This window comes from Xenopus tropicalis, chromosome 9 (assembly GCF_000004195.4).
Source record: "Xenopus tropicalis strain Nigerian chromosome 9, UCB_Xtro_10.0, whole genome shotgun sequence".
NCBI classification, from domain to species: Eukaryota; Metazoa; Chordata; class Amphibia; order Anura; family Pipidae; genus Xenopus; species Xenopus tropicalis.
Genome location: NC_030685.2, coordinates 85,380,027 through 85,404,283, shown reverse-complemented (window position 1 = coordinate 85,404,283; position 24,257 = coordinate 85,380,027). Strand labels below are relative to the sequence as shown.

General features: G+C 46.8%; 2 protein-coding genes across 7 annotated transcripts in view; one reads left to right on the top strand and one right to left on the bottom strand.

The window, feature by feature from the left end:
• The window catches only part of LOC116407773, an 880,143-nt gene that overhangs the window by 194,772 nt on the left and 661,114 nt on the right, over nucleotides 1-24,257 (top strand). The window lies entirely within an intron of this gene.
• tns1 (tensin 1) overlaps nucleotides 1-24,257 on the bottom strand; it is a 244,620-nt gene that overhangs the window by 134,219 nt on the left and 86,144 nt on the right. The window contains exon 1 of one of the 6 annotated variants that reach the window (XM_031893774.1): nucleotides 7,531-7,617. The exons of the other annotated variants lie outside the window; for them this stretch is intronic. The gene's annotated coding sequence lies outside the window, so the exon portion shown is untranslated. Of the gene's footprint in view, nucleotides 1-7,530; nucleotides 7,618-24,257 lie in introns of those variants that run through there. 6 annotated transcript variants of the gene reach the window in all.

Sequence of the window (24,257 nt, the reverse complement as noted above, 5' to 3'; positions counted from 1 at the left end):
GGCAAGATGGAGACAGTAGATGAGAGAAAAGTGGGGCAATAAGTTAAAGATAGCACATTGTAACAGAAGGATAAGTGATATCAGTGATCATGTGGCCCAAGTGCCAACCTGTAAGCTCTAAAATGCAAAAGAAAGCTTAAAAACCTTTAAAACCCTAAGTGAGCCATGACGCTAAGTGTTCCCTAAACCCAAGAATGGGCATCACTTGTAGTCTACTGTCTGTGTAAGTAAATCTATGTGAAGACCTGGAAGTATTAAGAAGCTGATTACTGTCCCTTGACGTGCAGAGAGAGCAGAAGCAATTCACATGAGATGATATTTACTCTGTCATTGATCACTGAGCCAATTTACTCAATTAAGAACCAGAAACAAGAAGTAATTCAATAACAGAACTTCCTGAAGCCAGAAGCAAACAGGCCTGTCTATCATATGGAATAAGGGCAGCAACCGGTCAGACCAATGAGACAGTAGGGAAAGATGGGGACAGTAGGGCAAGATGGGGACAGTAGGACAAGATGGAGACAGTAGGACAAGATGGGGACAGTAGGGCAAGATGGGGACAGTAGGGAAAGATGGGGACAGTAGGGCAAGATGGGGACAGTAGGGAAAGATGGGGACAGTAGGGCAAGATGGGGACAGTAGGACAAGATGGAGACAGTAGGACAAGATGGGGACAGTAGGGCAAGATGGGGACAGTAGGGCAAGATGGGGACAGTAGGACAAGATGGAGACAGTAGGACAAGATGGGGACAGTAGGGCAAGATGGGGACAGTAGGGCAAGATGGAGACAGTAGGGCAAGATGGAGACAGTAGGGCAAGATGGAGACAGTAGGGCAAGATGGAGACAGTAGGGCAAGATGGAGACAGTAGGACAAGATGGAGACAGTAGGGCAAGATGGAGACAGTAGGACAAAATGGGGACAGTAGGGCAAGATGGAGACAGTAGGACAAGATGGAGACAGTAGGACAAGATGGAGACAGTAGGGCAAGATGGAGACAGTAGGGCAAGATGGAGACAGTAGGGCAAGATGGAGACAGTAGGGAAAGATAAAGATAGTAGGGCAATATGGAGACAGTAGGGCAAGATGGAGACAGTAGGGCAAGATGGAGAGAGTAGGACAAGATGGAGAGAGTAGGACAAGATGGAGAGAGTAGGGCAAGATGGAGACAGTAGGACAAGATGGAGACAGTAGGACAAGATGGAGACAGTAGGGCAAGATGGAGACAGTAGGACAAGATGGAGACAGTAGGGCAAGATGGAGACAGTAGGGCAAGATGGAGACAGTAGGGCAAGATGGAGACAGTACAATCCCCTATAACAACTAATCAGCAGGTAGCACTTAATGGTCACCCATTTAAACAACAACATGTAATTGGTTGCCATGGGTTACTGGACCACAGCAAACTTTTATTACATATGGGTGCTTGTTCGGACATTCCTACCAAACAGGCCCGGTGCAACTCAAGGTGCCTTCCCCTTTAAACGGATGAATTAACAAAGGATCAAACGCATTTCTCTTGACATTAAGGAGATTAGGGCCGACATTTCTCCAAATAATGTTAGAATGTTTACAAACACGGGACTGGCCCATTCCGTGTGACTGCGGGGGGAGCTCTGACAGCAGATGGGGGACACGCGGAGGGGGACGCATCTGGCCGTCCTGCTTTATTCCTATTGCTCCATTCCGGATTGGCTACATGTTCTAAATTATTTCCCAACCCTCCCGGCCCGTGTAACAATAACAGTGACTTCCTGCCGCCATTATCGCATATGAGCAGCGCTAACGGCATTCCCAGATGTTCCTCCATGTTCCCAGCTTCCAGACAAAAACAGGGAGGCAAAACAGGATAAACATGGGAGCCCCCCCCGCCCACTGCATTCAGTAGCCTGACCTTCAGTTAGGAACAGATAGAACATGTATCAGCTGTAGCTTCTGTTGGACTACAATACCCAGAATCCTCTGAAAACCTAAAGCAATGGCTCCCAAAGTGCGGGGCTAGAACCATTATAGAAGCTCAGAGCTTGGGCTGGTTTTTTCAGTTATTTAGCTTCTTATTTAGCAGCTTTCCAGTTTGCCATTTCAGCAATCTGGTTGCCATGGCCCAAACGACCCTGGCAACCGTGCACGGATTTGAATGAAAGAGTGGAGTACAAATAGGCGAGGGGCCTGAGTAGAAAGATTTGTGATAAAAAGTAGCAATAGCAATACATTTGTAGCCTTACAGAGCATTTGGTTTTTTTAGATGGGGGTCAGTGACCCCTGGAAATATTCAGAAGGGAGCAAATAATGAATCCTTGCATTGCTAAATGATATGAACAATGGCCTTCAAGGCCGACGCTCTATAATAAGGATTATCCTTCCCTCTACTGTATGTGCTCAAGCACCCAAGGTATGGCACCCATACAAACACATTCAATTCGTAACTTAGACCCACTGGGGGTTGGCGAGGAAAAGTAAGTACAGGTATTGAACCTATTATCCAGAATACTCGGGACCTGGGGGTTTCCGGATAAGAGATAAGGGGCTGTTCTGCCCCAATAAGGGGTAATTATATCTTAGTTGGGATCAAGTACAGGTACTGTTTTATTATTACAGAGAAAAGGGAATCATTTAACCATGAAATAAACCCAATAGGGCTGTTCTGCCCCAATAAGGGGTAATTATATCTTAGTTGGGATCAAGTACAGGTACTGTTTTATTATTACAGAGAAAAGGGAATCATTTAACCATTAAATAAACCCAATAGGGCTGTTCTGCCCCAAGAAGGGGTAATTATATCTTAGTTGGGATCAAGTACAGGTACTGTTTTATTATTACAGAGAAAAGGGAATCATTTAACCATTAAATAAACCCAATAGGGCTGTTCTGCCCCAATAAGGGGTAATTATATCTTAGTTGGGATCAAGTACAGGTACTGTTTTATTATTACCTGGAAAAGGGAATCATTTTTAAAAATTAGAAATATTTGCCTATAATGAGGAATCTATGGGAGATGGCCTTTCCGTCATTAAGAGCTTTCTGGATAATGGGTTTCCGGATAACAGATCCCATACCTGTAATATGGCAAAGGATTTCAGATGGTGGCCCTGCCAACAAGACATCCCTAGGGAGCACTGATAAGGTCTATCCATGAGTGGGGATGAAGCTTTGCTCACTGTGACCAAAGTCAAGGGTGTGACCCAATTTTTGTCACTGCCCGACTAACATGTCAGAAGGGTGGTCTTCAGACTCCCAGCAGGCAGTGCAACTATATGGAGGTGCAAAAAGGGTATTTTGATGCAAGTACCTTCAAGGAAAAGGGTTTTAAGTGCAAACTGCCCACTGCACTTGCAGATGTGGATGAGCCCTATTGCGTCAGGTCCCAAACCTGATACAGTGGGTGTTTAACCCGACCACACAGGTAACCGAGAGAGACGGCGGGATGGGGGGGAGTGTTCCTATATAGCCATGCAGCAGTCTAAAAATAAAAGGGTAAGTGGCATGCAGGAATTATCAGAATTTGAGAGCAGATAAAAGGCAGTTTGTCTCGTCTGGTCTGTAAGTAGGTTTGTGCTGAGCGAGGGGCCTCATTCATGTATTATAAGGGATAATGTACCCCCTACTGTAAATGATAAGGATATTAGCAGTCACTGAGGGGTTCTGTGCCCATATAAAGGCACAAGGCTGCAGGCTGAGTTATACAGGGAACTCTGAGTATCACTCATGTATTATAAGGGATAATGTACCCCCTACTGTAAATGATAAGGATATTAGCAGTCACTGAGGGGTTCTGTGCCCATATAAAGGCACAAGGCTGCAGGCTGAGTTATACAGGGAACTCTGAGTATCACTCATGTATTATAAGGGATAATGTACCCCCTACTGTAAATGATAAGGATATTAGCAGTCACTGAGGGGTTCTGTGCCCCCCATATAAAGGCACAAGGCTGCAGGCTGAGTTATACAGGGAACTCTGAGTATCACTCATGTATTATAAGGGATACTGTACCCCCTACTGTAAATGATAAGGATATTAGCAGTCACTGAGGGGTTCTGTGCCCATATAAAGGCACAAGGCTGCAGGCTGAGTTATACAGGGAACTCTGAGTATCACTCATGTATTATAAGGGATACTGTACCCCCTACTGTAAATGATAAGGATATTAGCAGTCACTGAGGGGTTCTGTGCCCATATAAAGGCACAAGGCTGCAGGCTGAGTTATACAGGGAACTCTGAGTATCACTCATGTATTATAAGGGATAATGTACCCCCTACTGTAAATGATAAGGATATTAGCAGTCACTGAGGGGTTCTGTGCCCCCCATATAAAGGCACAAGGCTGCAGGCTGAGTTATACAGGGAACTCTGAGTATCACTCATGTATTATAAGGGATAATGTACCCCCTACTGTAAATGATAAGGATATCAGCAGTCACTGAGGGGTTCTGTGCCCATATAAAGGCACAAGGCTGCAGGCTGAGTTATACAGGGAACTCTGAGTATCACTCATGTATTATAAGGGATAATGTACCCCCTACTGTAAATGATAAGGATATAAGAACAGGAAGCTCTGAGTATCTGGCCTGACCCATGAAGGCCCCAGTTCCCTGTGTGCATAGTAACAATCTGAAGGTCCCACTCTCCGTACTTGGCTGATTTTAGGAACCTCTTTTTCGCCTTAAGCTTAAGGCTAATATCTCACATGTAAACAACAATGAAATTATTCATTCAGACTTTTCCCAATCTAATTTATTGACTAATTTAGAGCTGGCGTCTCATGAGAGGTGAAGCCAAGAGGAATTTCATGAGCAATTTAAAAAGAATTGATGGTTGGGAAATAGGTTCAGGGCAGAACATTCATTGCTTCCAACTCTCCCCTTTAGAAAACAGTTATTTGTTAATTGATGTATACAGTGTTTTTTTCTATTATCTACGGGTGTGTGTCAGAGATAAACTCCCCACTTATTAGCAACTGAAGCTGTCGGCACAAAGTCATCTACATTGAATACCACATTATACCCACTGCCAGAGGCTATTATCCCCCCACTGCTACTATAGGCACCATCTCTCCCTACTATACCTGCTATCCCACAGCCCCAGTCCCTTCCCAGAGGCTATTATCCCCCCACTGCTACTATAGGCACCATCTCTCCCTACTATACCTGCTATCCCACAGCCCCAGTCCCTTCCCAGAGACTATTATCCCCCCACTGCTACTATAGGCACCATCTCTCCCTACTATACCTGCTATCCCACAGCCCCAGTCCCTTCCCAGAGGCTATTATCCCCCCACTGCTACTATAGGCACCATCTCTCCCTACTATACCTGCTATCCCACAGCCCCAGTCCCTTCCCAGAGGCTATTATCCCCCCACTGCTACTATAGGCACCATCTCTCCCTACTATACCTGCTATCCCACAGCCCCAGTCCCTTCCCAGAGGTTATTATCCCCCCACTGCTACTATAGGCACCATCTCTCCCTACTATACCTGCTATCCCACAGCCCCAGTCCCTTCCCAGAGGCTATTATCTGCTACTATAGGCACCATCTCTCCCTACATATAATAAGATTTACTTGTCATTTTCTGTAGAACTAAAGGCAGCTGCACCCCTGTACCCCACAAATGGTAGCTATGCCTAATTCACAGCAGTAAGGGTCTATCCGCAGTTTTGGAGGATTCAGCCAGTTCAGCCAAACTCCCATTCCGAATGCAGAAAATAGAGAGCTGGAAGCAGCCAATGGAACTGATCCCTTTTCCATACGGCGCTATGTGGTTGGGTAAGGAAGGTGCATAAATTTGCTGGTTAAAACATGTTGAGTATCACACAGGATACAACATTCAGAGTAGATACAAGATAAACATTTGCATTGTGGGAAATGCTAATTAAAACCACACCCCCAATCAAACGGTGCCTAATCACATAGGGGGGGCAAGACTCCTTTTGGGGGGCCCCAGAAGATTAAAGTGCAACTTTTGCTTTGCTAGAGGCGCCCCGGGATCCCTCCAACCCCAAGGAAAGAAGGAGAATAATGGGGGTTATTTAGACAGAATCCAAAAGCCTCTGGGGCAGTTGTGCCAAAACCAGAGGGGTGGAAACCATGTAAAATTAGCGAGTCCATTGACAGCTCGTTCTGTGCCTCCCAGTCCGGCAGAGCGGAGCCTATGGCCAAACCACTACATAAATACGAATATTTCCTCTCGCTGCTTTCTGCTTAATTACAGGAACTCGCTGAATTGCCCTTATGGCTCCACCGACGCTCGTGGACCAATCCCGTCCCACAAACGGAGTAGAATTTGGGTTCTAAACCTGAGAAACGTGTGTTTTTATAGTTCTATTTAACAGCAAATAATGAGAATAAACAGTGCCCCCCCCCCCAGATGTTGTTGAGCTGGAACTCCCATCATAAGGGCGACGGTGGGACGCTGCTCTTATTCAATAAGTGGTTTTGATGTCAGAATAAATGTCAATTCAAACATGTACAGGTATAGGATCCCTTATCCGGAAACCCGTTATCCAGAAAGCTCCGAATTACGGAAAGCTTGTCTCCCATAGACTCCATTATAGTACCTGTACTTGATCCCAACTAAGATATAATTACCCCTTATTGGGGCAGAACAGCCCTATTGGGTTTATTTAATGGTTAAATTATTCCCTTTTCTCTGTAATAATAAAACAGTACCTGTACTTGATCCCAACTAAGATATAATTACCCCTTATTGGGGCAGAACAGCCCTATTGGGTTTATTTAATGGTTAAATGATTCCCTTTTCTCTGTAATAATAAAACAGTACCTGTACTTGATCCCAACTAAGATATAATTACCCCTTATTGGGGCAGAACAGCCCTATTGGGTTTATTTAATGGTTAAATGATTCCCTTTTCTCTGTAATAATAAAACAGTACCTGTACTTGATCCCAACTAAGATATAATTACCCCTTATTGGGGCAGAACAGCCCTATTGGGTTTATTTCATGGTTAAATGATTCCCTTTTCTCTGTAATAATAAAACAGTACCTGTACTTGATCCCAACTAAGATATAATTACCCCTTATTGGGGGCAGAACAGCCCTATTGGGTTTATTTAAAGTTTTATTGATTTTTTAGTAGACTTAATGTATGGAGATCCAAATTACAGAAAGACCCCTTATCCGGAATACCCTTGGTCCTGCGCATTCTGGATAATGGGTCCTATACCTGTACCATGAAACAAAATCTGATATGGGGAAAAGGTTTCTGGTTACTAGGGTGGTTAACCTTAGCGAGCACACTGTTGTTTCATAGCCAGACACAGACAGGCAAAGAAGGGAATCCCTAAAAAGCAAAGGGCATCACAACCGAGATTATACAGACGATTTACAGAAGGTAAACTTCCCCTTAACATGTGCCGTTGTGACAATTCGGTGAAGGCTGCGGCGCAGAGATCGCACCGTAGGAACCAACTGGGGTTTATAGCGCACGAGATTTCACATTCAGCCCTTATTCTTGTAATCTGAATTCCCAAAATCTCTGCGCCAGATGCAGCACAAACACACAGATTCCTCACCTTGTGAGCGCAGCTCCCTGCGGTGCAAATCCAACGCTCTCCGGCCAAGGCACCGGCTCCTAGTCCGTCACTGCCCCGGAGCCTCCCATCTCACCTTGACAGAGGAAGGGAGCGAAAAGCCGACGCGCCAAGAACAAGCACAAAATGCCAAGCTGGGAATTCCTCAACTTTTTGTACATTTAAAAAAAAAAAACCATAAAAATAAAAGGGTGAGTTCCGCGGAGAGGTGAGCGCAAGCCTGCGTGCGTATTCCTGAGTGCGACTGAGCGTGGGGCTCACAGGCAAACAGAGTGCATGGAACAGCTCGCAGGGCTGAGTGCAGGGGGGGGGGGTTTGTTTTATTCCACCCAATCCGTTTTTTTTTTTTTTTTTTTCATGCGCTGTTCACTCCAAGCAAAACACATACACACCCAGCAAGTACTCCCGGCTGGCAGCGCTCCGTAGCCTTATAGAGCCTGGAATCCGCCAGGGAAACAAAAAGGAATGGGGGGTACGGGGCAGCAGTGAGGGGCGAGGGCACGGCTGGGGGAGAGAGGAAGGGACTGAGCCCTGTAGCCCAGGTGGGAGGGAATATACAGCTGGGAGAGGTGGAGGGAGGGAGACCAAGGAATTCCTTGTCCATTGCTTTCCCTCCACATGTTCTCAAATATAACCATACAGGCAGCTGCCTTAACCCCTCACTGGCTGCTGCCTTAACCCCTCACTGGCTGCTGCCTTAACCCCTCACTGGCTGCTGCCTTAACCCCTCACTGGCTGCTGCTTTAACCCCTCTCTGACTGCTGCCTTAACCCCTCAGTGGCTGCTGCCTTAACCCCTCACTGGCTGCTGCCTTAACCCCTCACTGGCTGCTGCCTTAACCCCTCACTGGCTGCTGCCTTAACCCCTCATTGGCTGCTGCCTTAACCCCTCACTGGCTGCTACTTTAACCCCTCTCTGACTGCTGCCTTAACCCCTCACTGGCTGCTGCTTTAACCCCTCACTGGCTGCTGCCTTAACCCCTCACTGGCTGCTGCCTTAACCCCTCACTGGCTGCCGCTTTAACCCCTCACTGGTTGCTGCCTTAACCCCTCACTGGCTGCTGCTTTAACCCTTCACTGGCTGCTGCTTAAACCCCTCCCTGGCTGCAGCCTTAACCCCTCACTGGCTGCTGCTTTAACCCCTCACTGGCTGCTGCTTTAACCCCTCACTGGCTGCCCTGCGCCTCCTCTCCCTGTGACACAGACGGAGCCTTGGGTGCTCTGGATTCCCTGCACCTTAAGGGGAACACATAAGGGCCCAGGGTTCTCCCACCGATGGAAAATTCTGTTCTACTAAGGTGGGACCCAGGGATTCCGTTGCAGCATTTGGTGAGCTGGGATGCATAAAGGGAAACTTATCATTAACTTTTACCACAAGGCTGATAGTGGTTTCCTAAGGGAACTTGCTGGGGGCAAAGGGTTGTTTGTGTGTCATTTTTGTTTCTTTTGAATTATTTGACTTTCTTTGTTCTGCATTTATACAATGGTAGGACAAGATGGCAACCACATGGAAACAAATAGAGAAAGTCAGGTAAGATGACAATGGTAGGGCAAATTAGAGAAAGGTGGGCTACAAGAGGATTTATGGACATGATAAGGACAATATGGCATGGTGGGGACAGTAGGACAAAAAAAGACAAGAGAATAAGATGGAGACAGTAGGGCAAGATGGAGACAGTAGGGCAAGATGGAGACAGTAGGGCAAGATGGAGACAGTAGGGCAAGATGGAGACTGTAGGGCAAGATGGAGACGGTAGGGCAAGATGGAGACGGTAGGGCAAGATGGAGACGGTAGGGCAAGATGGAGACAGTAGGGGAAGATGGAGACAGTAGGGCAAGATGGAGACAGTAGGGCAAGATGGAGACTGTAGGGCAAGATGGAGACTGTAGGGCAAGATGGAGACAGTAGGGCAAGATGGAGACAGTAGGGCAAGATGGAGACTGTAGGGCAAGATGGAGACAGTAGGGCAAGATGGAGACAGTAGGGCAAGATGGAGACAGTAGGGCAAGATGGAGACGGTAGGGCAAGATGGAGACGGTAGGGCAAGATGGAGACGGTAGGGCAAGATGGAGACGGTAGGGCAAGATGGAGACAGTAGGGGAAGATGGAGACAGTAGGGCAAGATGGAGACAGTAGGGCAAGATGGAGACTGTAGGGCAAGATGGAGACAGTAGGGCAAGATGGAGACAGTAGGGGAAGATGGAGACAGTAGGGCAAGATGGAGACAGTAGGGCAAGATGGAGACTGTAGGGCAAGATGGAGACAGTAGGGCAAGATGGAGACAGTAGGGCAAGATGGAGACTGTAGGGCAAGATGGAGACAGTAGGATAAAAAAAGACAAGAGAATAAGATAGAGACAGTAGGGCAAGATGGAGACAGTAGGGCAATATGGAGACAGTAGAGCAAGATGGAGACAGTAGGGCAAGATGGGGACAGTAGGGCAAGATGGAAACAGTAGGACAAGAACAGTAGGGTACAATGGAGGGCAATATTAGAACAAGATACAACAGTGAGACTTTACATTAGAGTTGTGCGGCCCATGTACTGTTGAGCCGGAGATGCAGGTTTAACACTGAGAGACATTTCTTTGTAACTATTATTATTATTATTATTATTATTTGGGTACAGTAATGCCCCACTGCAACCCAGGGGGTTAAAACTGCTCTCTTCTAAGTCCACTCACCCCCAGTGAAGCACCTGTGCCCCTTTATGCACAAATTCCATGCTCTGGGCAGAGGGAGAAAGCTGATCCTGACAGCATTCCATCCCCCAGGTGAAATTCCTGAGCCGGGGAAGGGGGCGGGGTCACTGGGCAATGGCGGGAGTTGGCCAATCTGGAGCTGAATGGAAGCCATTTGCACTCCCACTGTACGGGCCTGGCCGGCAAGTCTCTCTATTGTCACTCAGCAAACAGAATCACGCTCAAGTGACTCCAGACGTTCTTATGGCGGATAAACATAAAACGTCATAAATGTCTTACTTGCCCTTTAACCCTCCAAGTGGCACAGGGGTGAGCGATGCTTTATTAGAGAGTTCCGCACTTGTATGAACAAGCCTGACAGCTCAGCCACATGGACGGCAGCACTTACAGCTCCACATAGCCTCAGGGGGGGGAGTCATTTGTCTCCGGGGGTGTAACCCCTCTCAGCCAATCAGGGATTAGCTCTCATCTGCCTGAATTACAGCAGGACATTTATCAAGGTATAGTGACATTTTTGGCAAATTTCTTTTTCTTTTCCCACAGTTCTTTACAATAGAAGGATGTAGGCATCAAACATACAGATACAGGTATCGGACCCCTTATCCGGAAACCCATTATCCAGAAAGTTCTGAATTACGGAAAGCCCATCTCCCATAGACTCCATTTTAATCAAATAATTCACATTTTTAAAAATGATTCCCTTTTCTCTGTAATAATAAAACAGTACCTGTACTTGATCCCAACTAAGATATAATTACCCCTTATTGGGGCAGAACAGCCCTATTGGGTTTATTTAATGGTTAAATGATTCCCTTTTCTCTGTAATAATAAAACAGTACCTGTACTTGATCCCAACTAAGATATAATTACCCCTTATTGGGGGCAGAACAGCCCTATTGGGTTTATTTAATGGTTAAATGATTCCCTTTTCTCTGTAATAATAAAACAGTACCTGTACTTGATCCCAACTAAGATATAATTACCCCTTATTGGGGGCAGAACAGCCCTATTGGGTTTATTTAATAGTTAAATGATTCCCTTTTCTCTGTAATAATAAAACAGTACCTGTACTTGATCCCAACTAAGATATAATTACCCCTTATTGGGGCAGAACAGCCCTATTGGGTTTATTCAATGGTTAAATGATTCCCTTTTCTCTGTAATAATAAAACAGTACCTGTAATTGATCCCAACTAAGATATAATTACCCCTTATTGGGGCAGAACAGCCCTATTGGGTTTATTTAATGGTTAAATGATTCCCTTTTCTCTGTAATAATAAAACAGTACCTGTACTTGATCCCAACTAAGATATAATTACCCCTTATTGGGGCAGAACAGCCCTATTGGGTTTATTCAATGGTTAAATGATTCCCTTTTCTCTGTAATAATAAAACAGTACCTGTAATTGATCCCAACTAAGATATAATTACCCCTTATTGGGGCAGAACAGTCCTATTGGGTTTATTTAATTGTTAAATGATTCCCTTTTCTCTGTAATAATAAAACAGTACCTGTACTTGATCCCAACTAAGATATAATTACCCCTTATTGGGGCAGAACAGCCCTATTGGGTTTATTCAATGGTTAAATGATTCCCTTTTCTCTGTAATAATAAAACAGTACCTGTACTTGATCCCAACTAAGATATAATTACCCCTTATTGGGGCAGAACAGCCCTATTGGGTTTATTTAATGGTTAAATGATTCCCTTTTCTCTGTAATAATAAAACAGTACCTGTACTTGATCCCAACTAAGATATAATTACCCCTTATTGGGGCAGAACAGCCCTATTGGGTTTATTTAATGGTTAAATGATTCCCTTTTCTCTGTAATAATAAAACAGTACCTGTACTTGATCCCAACTAAGATATAAATAATCCTTATTGGAGACAACAATCCTATTACCTAAATACTTTTTTTACTTAAGATAGGAGATCCGAATTATGGAAAGACCCCTTATCCAGAAAACTCCAGGTCTCAAGCATTCTGGATAACTGTACATACAAATACTGACCCGTCCTGCGCATTGGAGCTTACAATCTAAAACATCTGCAGGGACAATCCATGGGCCCCACAGCCCCTAAGGACGGGCGTCACCCCATCAGTTCCCCCTATGGGGGGCAGGTGAGAGGAGCAGAATTTGGCCCCCATTCAGAAGGGAAGCAATAAACCATATTTGCTCACATTTATTAGATCTATAAAATCCAAGCGTCAAAGGTGAATTCGCAATTACGTGACATTTTCTGCTTCCCCAAGTCCGGCGTTTGGCTCCGTTTCCCCTACGAATGTTTCTCTCATTTACGCAATTGACCCTAATGCCTTGTCTCTATGGTATGGAAATTTGATTGTAAGCTCCGCTGGTCCCGTATCAACCAATCGCCATTGAGCGCAATACATTTAAGGAAGATTTCCCAGCACAGACGTCACTGGCGGCAGCTGCAGAGCTGACAATCTGACAGCGCTGATATATACGACGTTTGAACCACAAATGCTATTCCTTCCGGGAGAGGCGATTGTGTCTGTAGGAACAACTAGAAGCAGATGTTGGTATGAGGGACAGACGCGGCTTCTTATATTGTTTCAATGTGTGACTTTTATAGGCAAATAGGGAATACTCAGTGCAGCTGGTAATACACCTCCCCACACCTGCGCCTATAAGCTCCTCCTACTATTGGGTACCTGCCCTATTGCTGCACACCTGGGATGAAGGGATGGGAATGGTAAGTGTGACAAGTGCTCCTCTAACTACTGATGGGGCGGCGTTCCCCCTATGGGCCGGGATCCCGTGGGCCGGGTGAGAGGAGCAGAATTTGGCCCCCATTCAGAAGGGAAGCAATAAACCATATTTGCTCACATTTATTGGATTATAAAATCTTGCCCTACTGTCTCCATCTTGTCCTACTCATTCTCTCCCCCTTGCCCTACTGTCTCCACCTTGCCCTACTGTCTCCATCTTGTCCTACTCACTCTCTCCACCTTGTCCTACTCATTCTCTCCACCTTGCCCTACTGTCTCCACCTTGCCCTACTGTCTCCATCTTGCCCTACTGTTTCCATCTTGCCCTACTGTCTCCACCTTGCCCTACTGTTTCCACCTTGCCCTACTGTCTCCACCTTGCCCTACTGTCTCCACCTTACCCTAATGCCCCCATCTTGCCCTACTGTCTCCATCTTACCCTAATGCCCCCATCTTGCCCTACTGTCTCCACCTTGCCCTACTGTCTCCACCTTGCCCTACTGTCTCTATCTTGCCCTACTGTTTCCATCTTGCCCTACTGTCTCCATCTTGCCCTACTGTCTCCATCTTGCCCTACTGTCTCCATCTTGCCCTACTGTCTCCATCTTGCCCTACTGTCTCCACCTTGCCCTACTGTCTCCATCTTGCCCTACTGTCTCCATCTTGCCCTACTGTCTCCACCTTGCCCTACTGTTTCCATCTTGCCCTACTGTCTCCACCTTGCCCTACTGTCTCCACCTTGCCCTACTGTCTCCATCTTGCCCTACTGTCTCCACCTTGCCCTACTGTCTCCATCTTGCCCTACTGTCTCCACATCTTGCCCTACTGTCTCCATCTTGCCCTACTGTCTCCACCTTGCCCTACTGTCTCCATCTTGCCCTACTGTCTCCATCTTGCCCTACTGTCTCCATCTTGCCCTACTGTCTCCATCTTGTCCTACTGTCTCCATCTTCTCCAACTCACTCTCTCTACCTTGCCCTACTGTCCCCATCTTGCCCTACTGTCTTCATCTTGCCCTACTGTCTCCATCTTGCCCTACTGTCCCCATCTTGCCCTACTGTCTTCATCTTGCCCTACTGTCTCCATCTTGTCCCCAACCCCCAGTGACCAACTCGGCTGCCGCTTGGCTCTGCTCGTGGGTTACAAGTAGCGCAGGGACATGACACAGATCCGGTCGGGGGTATAGGGGCAATGCTAGAGATCCTCAGCTGAGAGAAATGTCTGGCAGGGTGGGGTAGTTGCTATGTGCAGCAGCCGGGGGTATTGGTGAGACAGTGGGGGTGGGTAAGGAAAGCTCCCTTGCACCTGTATCATGTAGAAATGGAGAGAGTTACAGTTCTGCCCCTGATGGGCTGCCCCTCGCTCACCTCTCACCATCTGCCTTATTTACCTGCGTGGGAACAGCCAATCCGCTTGCCATTTATTTGTCAACAGAACTGCATCACCCACTTTACTATGAAGCAAAGTCCAGGGGAAGCCTACGCTCAGTCCCCGTGCCAAGCCAAGCACAATGGAACCCATGCGTAATGGCAAATACACTGCTGCATGCTGGGAAAACACTGAGCAAACAGCCCTTATGTACATCAACAAGTCATTCATCTCTGGCCAATCAGCCTTTAGCGCTCATCATGGGGGCCACAAGTACAACTGTAGGGTCCGTGGGGTAAATGCTCTAATATAAATTTACAATTACATTAGTTAATAATAATTACCCCCCCCCCACCTTACCCCCCACACAAGCCCATGTTGTGCCGCAGGGCTGGGCACCCAGTGTTACTGCCAGGTTCCCTTTGTGAAACAAACAAACGACATTCGCTGAACTCCAGAACCACAAGACCCGACACGCAGCCCGGAGACCCGACTCCTTATCTGTGTTGTTCTGCGTTTCTGCCACATGAAGTCACTGGTTCCACGGTTGGCGCCTTGGCACGGGCTCCCATAGACTGGCACAGGGCAGATATTCAACTGAGTCCAGCATGGGAGAATAAACCCAGTTCTATTACTTTGATCTATTCTTTTCTATTCTCTCCATTCCTTCCACCAGTGATTTTCTCTTTTATACTCACAGACCTCATACCCCCTATTATGCCCCCTCTTTCTCCAGATATTATCCTTATTATCCATTAAACAGGCAGCAGGGCCAAGTTACACCCTTAATGCTCTTCTCAGCCATCATTATGTTCTCCTCTTACCTTTTCTTCCCCTTGTTGCCCTTTTAAAACATGTCTATTCCCAACCTTTCCAGCCCCTTCTCCTTCCCTCTCCTCCCTTTGTGCCCTTACTTCTGCTCCTTAATGTTCTATGGCCTTTGGCCCTTTTTTATTTTGCCCTGCTGTCTCCATCTTGCTCTACTGTCTCAATTTTGCCCTGCTGTCTCCATCTTGCCCTACTGTCTCCATTTTGCCCTGCGGTCCCCATCTTGCCCTACTGTCTCCATCTTGCCCTACTGTCTCCATCTTGCCCTACTGTCTCCATCTTGCCCTACTGTCTCCATCTTGCCCTACTGTCTCCATCTTGTCCTACTGTCCCCATCTTGCCCTACTGTCCCCATCTTTTCCTACTGTCTCCATCTTGCCCTACTGTCTCCATCTTGCCCTACTGTCTCCATCTTGCCCTACTGTCCCCATCTTGCCCTACAGTCTCCATCTTGTCCTACTGTCTCCATCTTGCCCTACTGTCTCCATCTTGCCCTACTGTCCCCATCTTGCCCTACAGTCTCCATCTTGTCCTACTGTCTCCATCTTGTCCTACTGTCTCCATCTTGTCCTACTGTCTTCATTTTGCCCTGCTGAAAAAACCTGGTGGGCCTCAATGGCCCAGATCCGATCCCCCCCCAGGCGCTCACACGATCCACCATCTCTCTTCCCTGATGCACCGTTTCTTTTAGGAGTGCTTGGGGCGAGGGGTTGGAGGGTGTTGGGGGCCTCTGCGGGAGGGGGGGGGCGGCGGGGGCCATTAGGGGTGCAGGGGGGCGGGGGCCTTTGGGGGGTGCAGGGGCCCCCCAGTCCGACCCCACCCCCTAGTCCGGCCCTGTGTAGACTGAGTACCTTATATCCATGGCATTGGAGACGCCAGGGGGCGGGGCTTGCAAGGCTATTTTAGACAGGAGCTTACTTCCCCTTTAAACTCAGGGATTTAAAGATCTGAGAATATTTCAGCATTCGGCATGCAGATTCCAGGGAACTTCACAGAACAATGGAAGCAGCTGGGCAACACATGTATGTTTGGCAATAAAGTGTCAGGACGGGAAGGAAACATGGCGGCGATGACAAGATGCCCAGGCTGTCCAATGATCAAAAAAAGATGAAAGCCTTAGGCCAATCCCAGAAGCCTCTGCTGTTCCATAATGGCTGCTGCTGGTCTAAGTACTGCATACTGGAAAGCTAGATGCCTTCCATGTTTTAGATTTTGGGTTAACTTACCCTTTAATATACCAGTGGTGGTACCAGCAGTGCAATGTGGGTATAAAGCTCAGACAGACATGGCGATAATGACATCACGGATCGCTTTAGGCCGGGGGGGGTCACTAACGAGGCACACTTATCATTAGGCAGATTACAGGGCGCGTGCTTGTGACGGAAGGTAAACAGCCATGAAGGAATTGGTTAAGCAGAACGAGTTGCTCTGACGGAGGGGGGGGGGGGGACCCATCACCTAAGGCGACAGGTTTGTTCAGAAGGGATAATGTCAGGGTGCTGCGTCGTGTAACAACTGGTCTGTCATTTTATTGGGTTTGGTGCCTGTCACGCCAGGATTCTGCATCACTAATGTGCCAGGCTTGGGGGGGGGGGGCCCGGGCACAACACACTTAGTTTATATAGAGTAGAACTGGGCAGCCCCCCAGCAGCCCCACAAAGAGTGCTACGTTGTACTGTGGTCATTTGGCCACTTAACACCATGTCCCATTAGTAATGACCATGCCCGTCTGCAGCCAGAGAACTACTCACTAATGCCCCAACCACACACCCTTCTTGCTCTACTGTCCCCATTTTGTCCTACTGTCTCCATCTTGCCCTGCTGTCTCCATCTTGCCATATAGTTTCCATCTTGCCCTACTGTCTCCATCTTGCCCTACTGTCTCCATCTTGCCCTACTGTCTCCATCTTGCCCTACTGTCTCCATCTTGCCCTACTGTCTCCATCTTGCCCTACTGTCTCCATCTTGACCTACTGTCTCCATCTTTCCCTACTGTCCCCATCTTGCCCTACTGTCTCCATCTTGACCTACTGTCTCATCTTGCCCTACTGTCTCCATCTTGCCATATAGTTTCCATCTTGTCCTACTGTCTCCATCTTGCCCTACTGTCCCTATCTTGCCATACTGTCTCCATCTTGCCATATAGTTTCCATCTTGACCTACTGTCTCCATCTTGCCCTACTGTCCCTATCTTGCCATACTGTCTCCATCTTGCCATATAGTTTCCATCTTGTCCTACTGTCTCCATCTTGTCCTACTGTCTCCATCTTGCCATATAGTCTCCATCTTGTCCTACTGTCTCCATCTTGCCCTACTGTCCCCTATCTTGCCATATAGTTTCCATCTTGTCCTACTGTCTCCATCTTGCCATATAGTCTCCATCTTGTCCTACTGTCTCCATCTTGCCCTACTGTCTCCATCTTGCCCTACTGTCTCCATCTTGCCCTACTGTCTCCATCTTGCCCTACTGTCTCCATCTTGCCCTACTGTCTCCATCTTGCCCTACTGTCTCCATCTTGCCCTACTGTCTCCATCTTGCCCTACTGTCTCCATCTTGCCCTACTGTCTCCATCTTGCCCTACTGTCCCCATCTTGCCCTACTGTCTCCATCTTGCCTTGCTATACCTTCTGTGTGTCACTCTTCCTATGTGCCAATGAGTCAATTCCCTTAGGTAATGGCCTATGGAAAGGATATGTATGGCCCCATCCCTGCCTTTATAGTGGGAGCCCTGTGTATAATGGGGTTTCAGTGCTCAAGAGTTCCCTCTACTGGCCAGAGTCAAAACAGTTCAATTATAACCATTTCAGCTGTTTGGGGCTATTGATTTGCTGCCTGTCTGCTCTAAATAATGGCCCTAAAAAAGTATTTTATCATGTGATATCATAAAAATTAATTGGCAAATGGATATTCCAAGAAGGCCGACTTCTCCATACAGGGTAAAATAGGGAGTATTTGGTTCTTGCTCCAGAGAGCACCTACCCAGCTCCTTGGGTTTCATTCTGACCTGTTCTAAAAAATAAATCTTTTCTCCAAGAACGATGTGTTCAGACCCATAATTGTTGGCAGCCTCCCCGTGCCCTGGCTCCCCGCCCATCACCAACACGTTTAATAGTGTACAAAATAGCCATTAGCTTAAGATTTACAGACTGAAAAACATTCCTCAAGCAAACAAGCCTTAAATTCTGGCTTTTCTCCATCTATTTAAGACATTTTGTGATGATTTTATGGGGTAGGCAAAGAGCATTTGGGGAGAACTTGATATGAACTGATCTGCACAACCTGTTTGGGTGGATTGTAAGCAGCAGTCCTGCCCTGCTTTATGGCTGAGATTCTAGCTATCTGTATAACAGAGCATTCTGTCACAGTGGCACAGATCCTATCTGATCCCCCCCATTGTAAGCAGCAGTCCTGCCCTGCTTTATGGCTGAGATTCTAGCTATCTGTATAACAGAGCATTCTGTCACAGTGGCACAGATCCTATCTGATCCCCCCATTGTAAGCAGCAGTCCTGCCCTGCTTTATGGCTGAGATTCTAGCTATCTGTATAACAGAGCATTCTGTCACAGTGGCACAGATCCTATCTGATCCCCCCCATTGTAAGCAGCAGTCCTGCCCTGCTTTATGGCTGAGATTCTAGCTATCTGTATAACAGAGCATTCTGTCACAGTGGCACAGATCCTATCTGATCCCCCCCATTGTAAGCAGCAGTCCTGCCCTGCTTTATGGCTGAGATTCTAGCTATCTGTATAACAGAGCATTCTGTCACAGTGGCACAGATCCTATCTGATCCCCCCCATTGTAAGCAGCAGTCCTGCCCTGCTTTATGGCTGAGATTCTAGCTATCTGTATAACAGAGCATTCTGTCACAGTGGCACAGATCCTATCTGATCCCCCCCATTGTAAGCAGCAGTCCTGCCCTGCTTTATGGCTGAGATTCTAGCTATCTGTATAACAGAGCATTCTGTCACAGTGGCACAGATCCTATCTGATCCCCCCCCATTGTAAGCAGCAGTCCTGCCCTGCTTTATGGCTGAGATTCTAGCTATCTGTATAACAGAGCATTCTGTCACAGTGGCACAGATCCTATCTGATCCCCCATTGTAAGCAGCAGTCCTGCCCTGCTTTATGGCTGAGATTCTAGCTATCTGTATAACAGAGCATTCTGTCACAGTGGCACAGATCCTATCTGATCCCCCCCATTGTAAGCAGCAGTCCTGCCCTGCTTTATGGCTGAGATTCTAGCTATCTGTATAACAGAGCATTCTGTCACAGTGGCACAGATCCTATCTGATCCCCCCCCATTGTAAGCAGCAGTCCTGCCCTGCTTTATGGCTGAGATTCTAGCTATCTGTATAACAGAGCATTCTGTCACAGTGGCACAGATCCTATCTGATCCCCCCATTGTAAGCAGCAGTCCTGCCCTGCTTTATGGCTGAGATTCTAGCTATCTGTATAACAGAGCATTCTGTCACAGTGGCACAGATCCTATCTGATCCCCCCATTGTAAGCAGCAGTCCTGCCCTGCTTTATGGCTGAGATTCTAGCTATCTGTATGTTCTCAGAGCCCCAAATTCTTTTAAGATTTTATCAGTCCATATTGGTCCTTAATGGCCTCCCTGTAGGCGCAGAGCCCTGAAACAAGATCCGCCATTTAATCCCAATTAAATCGATTTATCTTGATTAGCAGAGAGACTTGTGACAGAGAATGAGGTGCCCCTGAGAAGCTTTAGCCCCGGGCGCTGAGAGCTGGGGGTGCTGGGGCTGCACCGGAAGACTAACAGTTCACAATATGGACAATTCCCGACAGAGCTTTCCTTTCACAGGGAGAGGGGGGCCCTGGAACTGGCGGCGCTCCAGCAGAACCTTATAACGTGTCATAAACCTCATAAATAAACCAAACTCCATTTAGCACCGTCTTTGGTTTCTGTGTCTGAGAGAGAAGATGCAGGAGCTGTGGAATTTCTGCCCCAATTGCAAAAAAAGAGGAAAATATACAATATTCTCTATGCTTAACCTCACAGTATACTGTCTAAGGGAAACACTATGGCAGCTCCTACCCATATGTATAAATACAAATATACAGAGAAGGAATGTTCTGGGCACACAATAAGCTGTACCCCCATACTGTACTGTCTAAGGGAAACACTATGGCACCTCCTACCCATATGTATAAATACAAATATACAGAGAAGGAATGTTCTGGGCACACAATAAGCTGTACCCCCATACTGTACTGTCTAAGGGGAACACTATGGCACCCCCTACCCATATGTATAAATACAAATATACAGAGAAGGAATGTTCTGGGCACACAATAAGCTGTACCCCCATACTGTACTGTCTAAGGGAAACACTATGGCACCCCCTACCCATATGTATAAATACAAATATACAGAGAAGGAATGTTCTGGGCACACAATAAGCTGTACCCCCATACTGTACTGTCTAAGGGGAACACTATGGCGCCCCCTACCCATATGTATAAATACAAATATACAGATAAGGAATGTTCTGGGCACACAATAAGCTGTACCCTCATTCTGTACTGTCTAAGGGAAACACTATGGCACCTCCTACCCATATGTATAAATACAAATATACAGAGAAGGAATGTTCTGGGCACACAATAAGCTGTACCCCCATACTGTACTGTCTAAGGGAAACACTATGGCACCCCCTACCCATATGTATAAATACAAATATACAGAGAAGGAATGTTCTGGGCACACAATAAGCTGTACCCCCATACTGTACTGTCTAAGGGAAACACTATGGCACCCCCTACCCATATGTATAAATACAAATATACAGAGAAGGAATGTTCTGGGCACACAATAAGCTGTACCCCCATACTGTACTGTCTAAGGGGAACACTATGGCAGCCCCCACAGAGATATAAAAGCACAGAGGGAATGTAACATATCGGGAGTAAAGAAAGACATTTTAACTGCCTTCCATAAAACATAGGAACAGAACATATATTGGCATTATTGATGCAGAACACATCCCATAATGCCTTTATTTGGTGCTGTTACACGGCTGCTCACATCCCACTTACGAGAAGGCTCCTGTCTGTGTTTATATATTGTCACTAATAGAATTACATGTGAATGTCGGGCCCCACAAACTCCCACTGGGGCCAGTAGCAACGTGTAACAGCAGCCACAATGGAAAGACAAGAGGAAACACTCAACATATTGATCTGTTTGATTCCAACCAGAGACGATTTCCCCAATGACTTCCTGTAGGCGAGAAAATATTCCCGCTTGGTCGCACTTCACAGAACTTCTAATATCCTTATCATTTACAGTAGGGGGTACATTATCCCTTATAATACATGAGTGATACTCAGAGTTCCCTGTATAACTCAGCCTGCAGCCTTGTGCCTTTATATGGGCACAGAACCCCTCAGTGACTGCTAATATCCTTATCATTTACAGTAGGGGGTACATTATCCCTTATAATACATGAGTGATACTCAGAGTTCCCTGTATAACTCAGCCTGCAGCCTTGTGCCTTTATATGGGCACAGAACCCCTCAGTGACTGCTAATATCCTTATCATTTACAGTAGGGGGTACATTATCCCTTATAATACATGAGTGATACTCAGAGTTCCCTGTATAACTCAGCCTGCAGCCTTGTGCCTTTATATGGGGGGCACAGAACCCCTCAGTGACTGCTAATATCCTTATCATTTACAGTAGGGGGTACATTATCCCTTATAATACATGAGTGATACTCAGAGTTCTGTATAACCCAGCCTGCAGCCTTGTGCTCAGCAATTGCCCAATCTGTTTGGTAATTACGCCCTGCCCCAATCAACGCACACACACAATTGGGCAAGGAATTGCTCCCAGAAGTAAACATCTCGGTTATTACCCACATCTGGACTTGCATTTGAGCGCTTGGGGGTAACAACGCCGCTGTTAAGGCCGATGGAAAACAACAGAATCATCTTGGAACGCGACTCTCTGTGCCCAACAATCTGCAGTCACTTAGCCGCACATTATATAAATCCATTGTACAAAACAGAACATTGTCCATGGTTTGTATATCTGCATTGGGGGGGGGGAATTATTCCATTAAATGGTTCATAAATCTTATTTAACCAAGACGGAGCCCCCAGTGTTAGTGCTACGGGCTGCAGGCTACGTACCCCTGGAGCTGCCAGTTGGGTAAGTAGTTATGGATACTTGTTGCCCTTTGCTTCTTTATAGCCAGAAGCAGAATAACGGGCCAATGGTCTCATTCGTTCTGGGGACCCAAATTAGTGCCAGGAATGGGGAGCCCCCATCAGAGCAACAGCAAAGCAAATATTCCCCCGGCAGTATAAGATGTGGCCCACAAATGCCAACCCTGCCCGGGGGGGTTCATGTGGCCTTAATCCGTCTCTCCCATTCAGCAGCAGCTTTGTGTATTATTCCCATTACTTTCCTTTTATAATTCTATTTATCCAAAACTGGACACAGAGAAGGGGTTCCCTTCTGTCCCCCCTTGTACTTGATGATTATGAGCCTGCGCTACTGCTATGTTGGAATACAGCCTTATACACCTCTGCCCCCCAGTGCTCCCCCATAACGGATCTCTCTCTTTTATCCACGGAAGCCTTTACACTAGCAGTGGTGGCGCCCAGGACAAAACAACCCTCTGGGGCCCATCCATTATGTATGACCCAAGGTTTAGTTTTCACTGATGAGGACTAGTGGGGAGCTGCAAGCTGTAGTTCTACAGCAAGTGGAGCCTACATGGATATCAGGGCTTCTCTGCGGGGCCACAGAAAGTGTAGGGGCCCACAGTCCATTATTTATCCAATAGAAATCACTCCTTGTGTTCTGCTGGCTAACGTTTTTTATTTGCACGTTAAATAATTAGCAAAACAGTCTAATTGTACAGAACTGCTGAATATCTGGCAGAATCAGGTGAAACATAACATGAGATAGGAGCAGTGAGAATGGGGGGGTCCCGGTAAAAAAGTCCATCCAGAACATGCAGTGACTCAATGGCGGAACAGAGGGTTCCTGTGGATTCAGGATAAGCAGGGAGCGAGGGAAGGGAGCCCCGGGGAGAAGGGGGCAAGGGATGGATGGAGTAGGAATGGAGTAGGAATGGAGTAGGACTGGGGTAGGAATGGAGTAGGAATGGAGTAGGAATGGAGTAGGAATGGAGTAGAAATGGAGTAGAAATGGAGTAGGAATGGAGCAGGAATGGAGCAAGAATGGAGTAGGAATGGAGTAGAAAGTAGTAAGAATGGAGTAGGAATGGAGTAGAATGGAGGAGGAATGGAGTAGAATGGAGCAGGAATCGAGCAGGAATCGAGCAGGAATGGAGCAGGAATGGAGTAGGAATGGAGTAGAAAGTAGTAAGAATGGAGTAGGAATGGAGTAGAATGGAGCAGGAATCGAGCAGGAATCGAGCAGGAATGGAGTAGGAATGGAGCAGGAATGGAGTAGGAATGGAGTAGAAAGTAGTAAGAATGGAGTAGGAATGGAGTAGAAAGTAGTAAGAATGGAGTAGGAATGGAGTAGAATGGAGGAGGAATGGAGGAGGAATGGAGTAGAATGGAGCAGGAATCGAGCAGGAATCGAGCAGGAATGGAGTAGGAATGGAGGAGGAATGGAGCAGGAATGGAGCAGGAATGGAGCAGGAATGGAGTAGGAATGGAGTAGGAATGGAGTAGGAGGGGAAACCACATGGATAAAGAGCTTAAGGTGTGAGAAGAAAAGGAGCAAAAGAAGAGAAGACAATGGAGCAAAAGGTTTATGCAGGGGGTAAAGAAAAGTATGAAAAGTATGGGCGGTGTGCCAGTGTAATAAAGAGCTTAATGAAGATGGATACTAATCATAGGTTATTAGGGTGGGGTAAGTGCAGTGCAGTGAGGTGGGGTTTAGTAAGAATTCCTATGTTGCAGAGAGCTGGGTGGGAGCTGAGCAGAAGGGCAGGCTGGGGGGGGGGGGGGCATTCATTGACATTGGTAAAAGAGGGCAAAATTGGAGAGTTTTGTGTTGGTAAATCACAAGGATTGGATAAGTGGGTAACAGAAAACTGGAGCATGGTGGAAAGTTTAGTGGGT